Genomic DNA, 12,103 nt, shown 5'->3' on the forward strand with positions numbered 1-12,103 from the left:
TTATTAGTGTCACAAGTAGGCTTATATTAACACTGCAATGAAGTTACTGTAAAAATCCCCAAGTCACCACACTCCAGTGCCTGTTTGGGTGCACTGAGGAAGAATTTAGTACAGCCAACGCACCTAACCAGCACATCTTTCAGAATGTGGGAGGAAACTAGAGCGCTGGGAGAAAACCCACGCAGACACGGGGAGAACGTGCAGGCTCCACACAGACAGTGACCCAAACTGGGAATTGAACCCGGGTCCCTGACGCTTTGAAGCAGCAGTGCTAACCACTGTGCCACCGTGCCATCCTCAAAGCCAGATAGTAAAATCAGAGATCCCTTAGATACGTCAGCCAGAATTTTATTGTCCCGCCCACCACAGGAATGGAGGGGGCAACGGAGGGGTGGGACTGGGCAGAACATGGGAAGGTCCGTTGACCTCGGGTGGGATTTTATGGGGTCCGGGACGAGCGAGGTCGTCTATCCTGCCCACCATGTTACCATTAACCATTTTACTGTTGGTGTAACCGATAAACAGGGAATCACTGGGTGAGTTGGTGACATTTGCAAGTTCTCATCGAGAGGGTGAGGTTGGTTAATCACCCACACAAGATGGGGGTATCAGTACCCCCTGTAGGATCAGCTGCTGGAGATGCCTTTCACCCAAAGCTTCCACGTTTAAATCCAGAAAATGAGCAACAATTGAACTTTTACCACAGAATGTGTGCTGATGCAGACATTTTGGGAAATGAACAGAACAGTAAGGAATGTGGAAACTTGATTATGGACTGAAGAGCTATTACTGTGTAATCTGCCAATGGCTCTGTTCTTTCTTTACTGTGGAATCGATAGAGGATGTGGAATGTGTAATTTGTATCTTATCAGAACTCTAGGTTACAGAATGTTCAATCAGACAAGTCTGAATTCAAGACCTCATTATTTCTTTTAGTTCTCTGAATACAGTTTTGCGGGCTTATTAACTGCAGTTATCTGAGACCCTTCCTCCAGCACACTGCCTTTCATAATCAAAGTTTACAGTTTATTTATTAGTGCCATAAGTCGGCTTACATTAACACTGTAATGAAGTTACTGTGAAAATCCCCTGGTCACCACACTCCGGCGCCTGTTTGGATACACTGAGGGAGACTTTAGCACGGCCAATCCACCCAACCAGCAGGTCTTTGGAACTGTGGGAGGAAACCGGACCACCCGGAGGAAACCCACACAGACATGAGGAGAATGTGCAGGTGCCGCACAGACAGTGACCCAAGCCAGGAATTGAACCCAGTTCCCTGGTGCTGATAGGCAGCAGTGCTAACCACTGTGCCACTGTATCACCCTATCCTGGCTAATCTTTATACCTCCCTCAACTAATTTCACTAAAACTGGGTTTTCTGGTCATTATTCCTGCTTGGGGGATCTTGCTGTGCACAAATTGATTGCTGCATTTCCAATATTACAAGCATGGCTACACTTCGACAATAGTCTGTTCGGATTTCAGGATGTCCTGAGATAGTGCGAGGCGATACTAAAACAGAAATCATTTTTTTCATAAATGGGATGGGAAGAGGCTGCTCTGGGGCAGCACGGTGACACAGTGGTTAGCACTGCTGCCTCATGGCGCCAGGGACCCGGGTTCGATTCCCGACTTAGGTTGCTGTCTGTGCAGAGTTTGCACGTTCTCCCCATATCTGCATGGGTTTCCACCAGGTGCTCCAGTTTCCTCCCACAGTAAAAAGATGTGTGGATTAAGTGGGTTGGCCAGTAGTGTCAAAAGATGTGTAGGTTAGGTGGATTGGCCACGATAAATTACCCCTTAGTGTCTAAAGATGTGCTGTTAGGTGGATTGGCCATGCGAAATTGCCCCTTAGTGTGAAAAGATGTACAGGTTAGGTGGATTGGCCATGCTAAATTACCCCTTAGTGTCTAAAGATGTGCTGTTAGGTGGATTGGCCATGCGAAATTGCCCCTTAGTGTGAAAAGATGTACAGGTTAGGTGGATTGGCCATGCTAAATTACCCCTTAGTGTCCAAAGATGTACAGGTTAGGTGGATTGGCCATGCTAAATTACCCCTTAGTGTCAAAAGATATACAGGTTAGGTGGATTGACCATGATAAATTGCCCCTTAATGTCCAAAGATGTGCAGTTAGGTGGATTGGCCATGCTAAATTGCCCCTTAGTGTCTAAAGATGTGCAGGTTAGGTGAATTAGCCATGCTAAATTGTCCCTTAATGTCCAAAGATGTGCAGTTAGGTGGATTGGCCATGCAAAATTGCCCCTTCGTGTCTAAAGATGTGCAGGTTAGGTGGATTGGCCATGCTAAATTGTCCCTTAATGTCCAAAGATGTGCAGGTTAGGTGGATTGGCCATGCTAAATTGTCCCTTAGTGTCTAAAGATGTGCAGGTTAGGTGGATTGGCCATGCTAAATTGTCCCTTAATGTCCAAAGATGTGCAGGTTAGGTGGATTGGCCATGTTAAATTGTCCCTTAATGTCCAAAGATGTGCAGGTTAGGTGGATTGGTCATGCGAAATTGCCCCTTAGTGTCTAAAGATGTGCAGTTAGGTGGATTGGCCGTGCTAAATTGTCCCCTCAGTCTCCAAGGATGTGCAGGTTTGGTGGATTGGCCGTGCTAAATTGGCCCTTAGTGTCTAAAGATGTGCAGGTTAGGTGGATTGGCCGTGCTAAATTGTCCCCTTAGTATCCCAAGATGTGCAGGTTAGGTGGACTGGCCATGCTAAATTGCCCCTTTAGTGTCCCAAGATGTGCAGGTTAGGTGGATTGGCCGTGCTAAATTGTCCCCTCAGTGTCCAAGGATGTGCAGGTTAGATGGATTGGCCATGCTAAATTGTCCCCTCAGTGTCCAAGGATGTGCAGGTTAGGTGGATTGGCCGTGCTAAATTGTCCCCTCAGTGTCCAAGGATGTGCAGGTTAGATGGATTGGCCATGCTAAATTGTCCCCTCAGTGTCCAAGGATGTGCAGGTTAGATGGATTGGCCGTGCTAAATCGCCCCTTAGGGTGGAAATTTATGGCTGTGCTTGCCCTAAAATTGGAAAATCCTGCCCGAGATCGACAGACCTTTGCATGATCCACATCCCACCTGCTACAATTCCTGTGACATGATGGGAAATTCCGCCCTTGGTGTCCAGAGATGTATGGGTTAAGTGGATTGGCCACGCTAAATTGACTCTTAGGCCAGAATTTTACCGTCCCACTCACCATGGGAATCAGAACGGACCATGGGAAGGTCCGTTGAACTCGAGCGTGTTTCAGGACGAGTGAGGCCATAAACTCCTGCCCACAGTGCCGAAAAATCTGTAGGTTGGATGGATTGGCTATGTGTGGGATTACTGGGATAGGGGCAGGGCTGGGTGAGATGCTCTATCTGAGAGTTGGCGCAGACTTGATGGGCTGAATGGCCTCCTCCTACTGCACTGTAGGGGCTCTATAGTTCCCAGCTGCCCCTCAGCCTGGTAACCAGAGCAAAGGGACAGATCGCCCACAGGATTAGCCTGTGAGCATCACAGATACCAGAGTTAACACAGTGAGCTTGGCTGGACTCCCTTTCAATAGCGCTGGCTGCCCTTGACTCTGTTAGTTACCGATACAGGCTGCTATTGAGATAGAGAGAGTACACAAGGCATTGTGCCCATGACCACTGGATAATGAACGGCCTTGTTCTGCCAGCTCTCAAGCCGTCTGCTATTTTAGTCAAGCCATTGCGGTGTCATGGCTACAGTGAACTTGTTCACTTTTGCAGCTGCTTGACGCTGTCCACAAACCAAACCGCACTGGGAGAAAACCCTAATCACAGAGCAGAGCCTACACTACGTCAACTCCCGACCCACTGCCTATCTCAGCTCTGATACAGCAGGCTCACAAAGTGAATCCTCCACACAAGCTTCCTCCACAAGGCCTCCCTAATCTCTTCACTACATAATGAAATTGTGGGATGGGCTGCCAGAGAAAGTGGTGGAGGCAGGTACAACAACAATGTTTTTAAAAAGCATTTGGTGTGGAGTCGTAGAGGTTTACAGCGCGGAAACAGGCTCTTTGGCCCAACTTGTCCACGCCACCCTTTTTTTGAACCACTAAGCTAATCCCAATTGCTTGTGTTTGGCCCATATCCCTCTGTACCCATCTTACCCATGTAACTGTCTAAATGCATTTTAAAAGACAATTGTGCCCACCTCTACTACTATCTCTGGCAGCCTGTCCTAGACGCGCACCTCCCTCTGAGTGAAAAAATTGCCTCTCTGGATCCTTTTGTATCTCTCCCCTCTCACCTATGCCCTATAGTTTTAGACTCCCCTACCTTTGGAAAAAGATATTGACTATCTAGCTGATCTATGCCCTTCATTATTTTATAGACCTCTATAAGGTCACCCTTAAGCCTCCAGGGAAAAAAAATCCCAGTCTACCCAGCCTCTCCTTATAACTCATGGGGTGGGAAGAGATTAGAGGGTTATGTGCCAAACACGGGCAATTGGGACCAGCTGGGAGAGCACCTGGGTTGGCATGGACCTGTTGGACTGAAGAGCCTGTTTCCATGCTACATCAGTCTATGACGCTATAGGGGGAATTTTGACCTCAGGTAGGATTTTCTGCTTTTGGGTGAGCACAGCCGACACGGTGGCACAATGGTTAGCACTGCTGCCTCACAGCACCAGGGACCTGGGTTCAATTCCAGCCTTGGGACACTGTCTGTGCAGAGTTTGTACATTCTCCCTGTGTCTGTGCGGGTTTGCTCCGGTTTCTTCCCACAGTCCAAAGATATGTGGGTTAGGTGCATTGGCCATGCAAAATTGTTCCTTAGTGTCCCAGGATGCACAAGTTAAAGGGATCAGTAGGGCCTGGGTGGGACAGTTGTTGGTGCAGGCTTAATGGGCCGAATGGCCTCCTTCTGCTCTGTGGGGATTCTATGAAAATTCTACCCTGTACCTCTATAAAAAAATGTGATGGAATTGCAGAACAGAATGACTGAGAGGAAATTGAACAGACATTTATATTGTCGACGATTCCACCTCTCAGATAATTTTAATTTGTTCTTTCAAGGCATGTAGACATTGTTGGCAAGGCCAGTTATTGTTGGCCATCCCTAATTGCCCTTAAACTGACTAGTTTGCTAGCCCTCTCACAGGGTAGTTGAGAGTCAACCACACTGCTGCGGCTCTGGAGTCACATGTAGGTCAGACCGGGTGAAGATGGCAGATTTCCTTCCCTAAAAGGCATTAGTGAACCAGAACCCTTTAGATAAGAATTGCTGATAGATTTGCAGTCGCTATTACTGAGACTAGCTTTATATTCCAGAATTTAATAACTGAATTCAGGTTCCACCAGCTGCCATGTGACCCCAGACCCTGGGCTTCTGAATTACTACTAGCCCAGTGACATTATTACTATGCCACACTCATAAGTTTATAAGATATAGGAGCAGAGTTAGGCCATTCGGCCCATTGAGTCTGCTCCGCCATTCCATCATGGCTGATATGCTCCTCATCCCCATTTTCCTGCCTTTTCCCCATAACCCTTCAACCCATTACCAATTAAAAACCTGTCCTTACATGTACTCACTGTCCCAGCATCCACTGCACTTTGAGGTAGCCAATTCCACTGATTCACAACCCTTTCTCCTCAACTCTGTTGTAAATTTGCTGCTCCTTATCCTAAGACTTTGACCTCTCATCCTAGGATGTCCCACAAGAGGAAGCATCTGCTCCACGTCCACTTTATCCGTACCTTTTATCACCTTGTGTACCTCAATTTGATCTCCCTTCATTCTTCTAAATTAAAGAGAGTTCTGTTCAATCTGCCTGATGATGTGGGGTGACATTGCACATGCTTTCCAACCTATCACCTTTTGTCATATTACTAAATTAGATTGGTTTATACTGATTTTCTATCTTCAACAGCGGTTATTGGATGTTTTTTCATTGAACCTATATAGCCAAGTTACATTTTGGTGACCTTTTCGAGAATAGCAAGGAACATTCAATAAGGACACCATTCTGTCCTAAGAGTTGTCGGGCTTCTTGACTATTTTTGCAATGGCATTCATCCAGAAAGACGGGGAGCGTTCCATCACCCTCCTGACTTGTGCCTTGTAGATGGTGGGGCAGGCATTATGGAGTCAGGAAGTGAGTTACTCATCGCACAATTCCCAGCCTCTGACCTGCTTGTCATGCGGCTGACCCAGTTAAGAGGTCTTGGTGACTCCGGGATGCTTTTGGTGGAGATTGAAATGATGGTCATTCTATTGATTACCAAAGGGAGATGGGTAGACTGTCTCTTGCTGGAGATGGGCATTGCCTGGCACTTGTGTGGCACAAATGGTTTGTCAGCCCAAGTTTGGATGTTATCCAGGTCGTGCTGCAGTGGATACGGGCTGCTTCAGCGTCTGAGGAATTGCGAAGGGAGCAAAATATTGTGCAGTCATCAGCAAACAGTTCCACTTCTTTGGTGCTATTTAAGAGGCAGCGATAATTCTCTCGACCAACATTCACCCCTCAACTAATTCCACCACCATTACATTAACCGATAATTGATTTCTTTACCTGTTTATGGAGCTTTGCACCCAAAGCTCTAGCTACATATGTCATAAGGAAGGCAATGGTCTCATGTATTTTGCTAGACTATTAATCCAGAAACTCTAGCTGGGGACCCAGGTCCGAATCCCGCCACGGCAAATGGTGGAATTTGAATTCAATTAAAAAATAATATCCGGAATTAAGAATTTACTGATGACTATTGTTGGGAAAAACTCATCTGGTTCATTGATGCCCCTTAGGAAAGACAATGTGCCATCCTTACCTGGCCTGGCTGACATGCTACTCCAGAGCCACAGCAACGTGGTTGGCTCTCAATTGCCCTCGGGCAGCTAAGGATGGACAATAATTGCTGGCCAGCCAGCGACGCCTGTGTCCCACGAATGAATTTAAAAAATGACCTGGCCTCCACAGCCTTTTATGGCAGTAAATTCCACAGATTCACCACCCTCTGGCTGAAGAAATTCCTCCTCACCTCAGTTCTAAAGGGTCGTCCTTTTACTCTGCACAGACCTGAGGCTGGAATTGAACCCAGGTCCCTGGCACTGTGACACAGCAGTACTAACCACACTGCCATCGTGCTCACCCCAAAACCAGAAAATCCCATCTGAGGTCAAAATTGCTCCTGTAGAGTCCTAGAGTGGAACAGCATGGAAACAGGCCCTTCGGCCCAACCAATCCATGCCAACAATGGTCCTCTCCAAGCTAGTCCCAACTGCCCGCATTTGCCCCATAACCCTCTAAACCGCTCCCATCCCATGAGTTGTAAGTGGAGGCTGGATAGACTGGGACTTTTTTCCCCTGGAACGTAAGAGGCTTAGGATCTTATAGAGATCTATAAAATACTGAGGGGCATAGATCAGCTGGATAGTCAACATCTTTGCTGAAAGATAGGAGAGTCTAAAACTAGAGGACATAGGTTTAAGATGAGAGGGGCGAGATACAACAGAGTCCGAGGGGCAACTTTTTTCACACAGAAGGTGGTGAGTGTCTGGAACAAGCTGCCAGAGGTGGTGGTAGAGGCAGGTACAATTTTATCTTTTAAAAAGCATTTAGACAGTTACTTGGGTAAGATGGGTATGGAGGAATATGGGCCAAATGAAGGCAATTGAGACTAGCTTAGAGGTTAAAAAAAGGGCAGCATGGACAAGTTGGGCCACAGGGCCTGTTTCCATGTTTCTATGACTCTATACACGTACTTACCCAAGTGCTTTTTTAAAAAAGTGTTATTGTACCTGCCTCCACCAGTTTCTCTGGTAGCCCATCCCACAATTCCATTATGTAGTGAAACGATTAGGGAAGACCTTGTGTTACTCTGCTAGTCCCTCTAACCCACCCCCTGACACTAAGGGGCAATTTAGCACGGCCAATCCAACCAAACCCACACATCTTTGGACTGTGGGAGGAAACCAGAGCACCTGAAGGAAACCCACACAGACATGGGGAGAATGTACAAACTCCACCCAGACAGTGACCTGAGGCAGGGATTGAACCCAGGTCCCTGGAGCTGTGAGGCAGCAGCGCTAACCACTGTGCCATCCCTGGTGTTCCGTTTTAAAGTATATAAGACCAGTTTGCTGAGGCCTATTTTCAAAACAAAACTTTAGCAGCAATCACGAGTAAATCATTCATTAAGTTTGATATTTATTCTAAAAGACAGAAATACAGTCATCCGAGATGTCGCTGAAGTGTTTAAGCTGACGCATTCGACAGATATATAGAATGAAATACAAGTGCCTGTGATGGGGGGAAGGGGCAGCAGAGGGGGGCAGGGGGGACATCCCAAGAGGGAGAGCCACCCAAAAACAGGCCGTAAAAGGGGCTTTAGAGGTAAGGCGAAAGAGTGCAGATTTAATTCACTTTGGGACATGGAGGTGTATGAATTCAGGGTAGCACGATGGCACAGTGGTTAGCATTGCTGCCTCACAGCACCAGGGACCCGGGTTCAATTCTGGCCTCCGGTTACTGTCTGTGTGGAGTTTGCACGTTCTCCCTGTGTTCTGCGTGGGTTTCTTCTGGGTGCTCTGGTTTCCTCCCACACCTCTAAGTTGTGCGGGTTAGGCGGATTGGCTGTGCTCAATTGCCCCTGAGTGTCAGAGGCACTAGCAGGGTAAATGTACAGGGATAAGACCTGGGTGGGATTGTGGTTGGCAGAGACTTGATGGGCCGAATGGCCTCCTTCTGTAATGTAGGGATTCCAAGAATGCCGTGGAGTAGGGCAAGGGTGGTGGGAGTTGTGATGGGCGAGTGCAAGACACTATTGAAAGCGAGATTATTTTTTAGCAGCGAGACCCAGAACCAGGGAAAGTAGCCGCAGACCTTACGTAAATAAGTGAACTTCTTTGTCAGGAAGCATATCCAAATCAGCACAAAGGCCATAAATCAGCGCAAACTATACGTAATACAGCCTTTTCCGAGGCCTCCCCCTCGCAGCTTTTAAAACTGCCTCATGAGGGTGCCTCCTTTCTGCTTCACTCTTGCTGGCTTCCCCGAGCAGGGAGCCGGCCCAGCGCGCAAGCTGTTCTCTCCCACATCAAGGTCAGACAAGCTATCTCATCTCTGCTGACAACAGTGACTGCCACGAACACATCAATCTCATTACTCCTTCTTATGAGTCGAATTCCAGCTGGGACAATGGGCCCTGCCTCCTTCCCCACGCTCCCCCGCACCCCCCCCCACCCCCAGCTCACAAATCGTGACACCGGCTAACCCCCGGAGAAAGTTTGGAATGGGGGCAGCCAACCACAGCAGGGAGTGCGGCCAACGCTTTCATGTCAGGTGCCTGTTGCCCTTTGTACCGAGTCCCTGCCGACAGCCCCGTTTGGCAGCTGTACGAGGAGGGTGGCAGTCTCCCTGATTGTAGGGCACCCCAGGATATGTCACAGAGATTGGTGCCAGGAATGCTTGGGGAATTGCATTGGGGGGGGAAATTGGTGGCGATTACAAGGGGTGCTGATGCTCCACGCTGCAGGAGTTAACCCTCCTGCCATCAGGATTCCCCCGTATCTGTTCCAAATACCAAATAATCACCAAATTTGGCACTAACCCGAGCTCAGATTGAAATTCCTGTCCCCTCCTGCTGCCTCCAGCTGCTGTTTCTCCCTTTACTTCATTCGCCCGCCTCCAGCCAGGGAGGTTCCTGGGATTCCCAAATTCCCAGATCACATTCTCTTCTCGCAGGAGAAAAGCAAACCAGTTGTCCCTGTGTCCCGGCCAACACTCATCTCAAAAATAAAAGAGGAACCTTCGATCTCGTACACCACTGCCAGTGAGAACGGAAAATTTGGCACTCAGCCAAATCTCCATTCACCGCAGCGGGAATGGAGAATACTAGCCGCGGGCGAGGTCGGAGAATCCTGGTCTTGAGCTGGACATTGTGGGATCTTGCTGTGTGCAATTTCGCCGCATTGCAGTGACTGAACTTCAAAGAAATTTCACGTCACGTGTCAAGTGCTTCAGGAGGCATCCTTAAGATCATGAAAGGTACTATACAAATGCACGTCGCTTCATTCCTAGAAGAATGAGGGGAGATATTAGAAGAATAGGGGAAGGTATCACAGAAGCATATAAGATTATGAAGGGAATAGACAAGATAAAAGCAGAGAGGTTGTTTCCACTGGCGGGTGAAACTAGAACTGGGGGCATGGCCTCAAAATAAGGGGGAGCAGATTTAGAACTGAGTTGAGGAGGAACTTCTTTACCCAAAGGGTTGTGAATCTGGAATTCCCTGCCCAGTGAAGCAGTTGAGGCTACCTCTTTGAATGTTTTTAAGGCAAGGATAGATACATTTTTGAACAGTAAAGGAATTAAGGGTTATGGTGAGCGGGCGGGTAAGTGGAGCTGAGTCCACAAAAAGATCAGCCACGATCTTATTGGATGGTGGAGCAGGCCCAAGGGACCAGATGGCCTACTCCTGGTCTTAGTTATTATGTTCTTATGTTCATTTCTCCTGGACAGTGTTCCAAATATCAAGACATTTCAGTGACAAAGCCTTATTGCTGTCAACTCCAAAATATAAAGCAAGCCTTTAGTCAAGAATAAAGCTACCGCCCCTCCTGTGCTCCAATAATCAATGTCTGAAACAAGAAATGAGAACTAAATTTGGATTATTTTTGTCTTAGATGTTCTGAAACCTCACAGCTAGGGAAATGGTGGCAGGGTCAAGAGGTCAAATGTGCACCAATGCTATCTAAACGCTCTCCAGACCAGTGAAGCTCAGCGTTGAGTCCTCCAGGTATTATTTACCCAACAAGGTGGGAAGTCTGAAATGAAAATAAGTCACCGTTGCGATGACTTGTCTCCGGAGAGAGGCCCAAAAGATTAGAGGGTGAAAATGTACAAGGTCAGAGCTGAAGTCAAAGAATCTGATGGGACAAGAGACGGTTATTCAGACCATCGAGTTTGTTGTACCATTGTTCATAAGTTCATAAGATATAGGAGCAGAATTAGGCCATTTGGCCCATCGAGTCCACTCTGCCATTCAATCATGGCTGATATGCTCCTCATCCCCATTTTCCTGCCTTCTCCCCATAACCCTTCAACCCATTACCAACTAAAAACCTGTCTAACTCCTCTTTAAATTTACTCACTGTCCCACCACACTTTGGGGTAGCAAATTCCACAGATTCACAACCCTTTGGGAGAAGTAGTTTCTCCTCAACTCTGTTTTGAATTTGCTACCCCTTATCCTAAGACTATGATCTCTCGTCCTAGAATGTCCCACAAGAGGAAGCTCCATGTCTACTTTATCCATACCTTTATCATCTTGAATACCTCAATTTGATCTCCCCTCATTCTTCTCAATTCCAGAGAATATTGGCCTAAACTCTTCAATCTCTCCTCATACGATAAACCCCTCATCTCTGGAATCAATCCAGTGAACCTCCTCTGAACTGCCTCCAATGCCACCACATCTTTCCTCAAATAAGGGGACGAAAACTGTGCACAATACTCTAGGGGTGGCCTCACCAATGCCTTGTATACTTGCAACAACACTTCCTTCAATTTGTATTCTATTCCTTTGGTTATAAATGCCAACATTCCATTCAATTTCTTTATCATCTGCCGTACCTGCATACTTGTATTCTGTGACTCATGAACGAGGATACCCAGATCCCTCTGCACTGGAGCACCCCAAAATATTTCCCCATTTAGATAAGAAATCGCTTTCCCATTTTTCCGACCAAAATTGGTTTACATCATGCCAAAGTTCTTGGTTTGATGACCACAAAGCCCGGGTGGGTGGGGTAGGGCAGGGGGGGAAATCATCAGTAGCTCTCCCCGTAGGCTTTGTGGACTATGAGCTGCCTTATTAAGCGAGTGGAGCTCACCCAATGGGAAGCAGCCAGCAGGGGTTTTTAACCTGTAACTTTACCCTGAGAATGTTATAACTCCTGTGGTGAAGATTCCCTGACTGTAAGCTGCAGGAGCAGCTCTTTCTTTTGGTGCACAATAAAGGGTAACAAGGAAACTGGCCTTTGGCTGGGTTATTACACTGGCGATGAGGACGGGGTGGAAAAGCCCATCACATGAGCTTCCAGGACACTTTTGGATTCAAAGATATTCTCAAA

At 47.3% G+C, this 12,103-nt stretch overlaps 1 protein-coding gene across 1 annotated transcript in view; it reads right to left on the reverse strand.

Annotated features, from left to right (window-relative positions):
- esr1 (estrogen receptor 1) overlaps nt 1–12,103 on the reverse strand; it is a 213,646-nt gene that overhangs the window by 185,224 nt on the left and 16,319 nt on the right. The window lies entirely within an intron of this gene.

Source organism: Carcharhinus amblyrhynchos, chromosome 12, assembly GCF_965287045.1.
Source record: "Carcharhinus amblyrhynchos chromosome 12, sCarAmb.v2.hapA, whole genome shotgun sequence".
Taxonomy (NCBI): Eukaryota; Metazoa; Chordata; class Chondrichthyes; order Carcharhiniformes; family Carcharhinidae; genus Carcharhinus; species Carcharhinus amblyrhynchos.